Source organism: Myotis davidii, unplaced genomic scaffold, assembly GCF_000327345.1.
Source record: "Myotis davidii unplaced genomic scaffold, ASM32734v1 scaffold937, whole genome shotgun sequence".
NCBI lineage: Eukaryota > Metazoa > Chordata > Mammalia > Chiroptera > Vespertilionidae > Myotis > Myotis davidii.
In genome coordinates this window covers 1299410-1300630 of record NW_006288252.1, presented here as the reverse complement: position 1 = coordinate 1300630, position 1221 = coordinate 1299410, and the positions used below count along the sequence as shown (strand labels likewise).

General features: G+C 69.3%; 1 protein-coding gene across 1 annotated transcript in view; it reads left to right on the top strand.

Moving 5' to 3' along the window:
* Window positions 1–216, top strand: part of RGS12 (regulator of G-protein signaling 12) — a 57455-nt gene extending 57239 nt beyond the window's left edge. Inside the window, exon 18 of the mRNA XM_006760117.2 lies at window positions 34–216. The gene's annotated coding sequence lies outside the window, so the exon portion shown is untranslated. The remainder of the gene's footprint in view (window positions 1–33) is intronic.
* The last annotated feature ends 1005 nt before the right edge of the window (window positions 217–1221 follow it).

The following is a 1221-nucleotide window of genomic DNA, read 5'->3' as shown; positions in this document are numbered from 1 at the left end:
CCACCCGCAGCCCGCCGGCTGGGGGGCCCCATACCCCAGACCTCCCCTGAAGGCCATGTCTCGGGGCGGCCCAGCCCATCCTGAGGGCCTTTGGCGGCCACCCCGACCACCGCGCCCTCGGAAGCCACCAGGAAGGCGGAGGGCTGGCTTGGAGGCCTCCTGGGCCCACCCCCTGCCACGGCCTCCAGCCTCCCCCCAATAAAGTGTCTTCAAGGACCCTGTGTTGGCCTCCTGCTGGGTGCCGGGCCCCAGGCCATCTGTCCTCCATCTTCTGTCCTCCTGTCGTCCTAGTCCTCGGAGGAGTTGCCATGGCCTCCAGGACCGTGTGGGGGAGGGGCTTGAGGAAGTGGGGCCTGCGGGTCAGGCCTGGTCTCCTCCAATCCACACCATCCCCTGCAGGTCAGCGCAGGCTCCTCCGGGTAGTGGGGACCTGCAAGCTGCCATGCACTTGGCCCGTCAGTGGAGGGATTGTCTGAGCGGAAGGCCTGGGCAGGGGTGGCAGGGCCGTGCCCAGCCTGAGGCTGAGCTGGTTTCATTACAGAATGGCCTGAGCCAAGTCAGGAGGGGACCGGTGGCAGGTCAGTGGCAGGGCCCCGTGAGGTGTTGGGTTGAAGCGGATGGAGATGGTGCCATGGTCCCAGGCTGCCTCGCTGGAACCCCAGTGTGCAGCTCAGTGTGAGGGGCCTCCTGCCCTGGCCTGCCAGCCGCGGATGGTGGGGAGGGGTGGGTTTGTCAGAGGCCAGGGAACAGCCAGGCTGTGGGGCTCTGAGTGTCCCAGGGAGGGGCTCCAGCGGAGGCGTGGGCAGGAAGATGGTGGCACCCATGTGCCCAGCGCCCTCTCCTGGGCGCAGTGAGGCGGGTGCAGTGCCAGCCCCTTGGCACCCCGTGCGGGCGGCCAGCATTCTGGGCAGGAGGGACAACTGCCGTGTGCGGGGCACTGCCCAGCCCAGGCCACAGAGGGGCAGGACCCCAAGCCAGGCCTCGGCTCTACTGGGGACGAGAGAGGAAGTCCAGGAGAGGTGGAGGGGAGCTCCTGGACACCCCAGGTCAGGGCAGCCCGAGGGGGCTCTGGTCCTGCTCCCCGTGTTGCACTTCCCGGGGGTCCCGCCCCAGGCTCCTCCTGGAGGGACAGCAGAGGCCCCCATCCTGGGTCACTGCCACGCGCAGCCCAGCACACCCAGCCTCCTCTCCGGCCGGCCTGGGGCTGGTTGTGCGGGAACG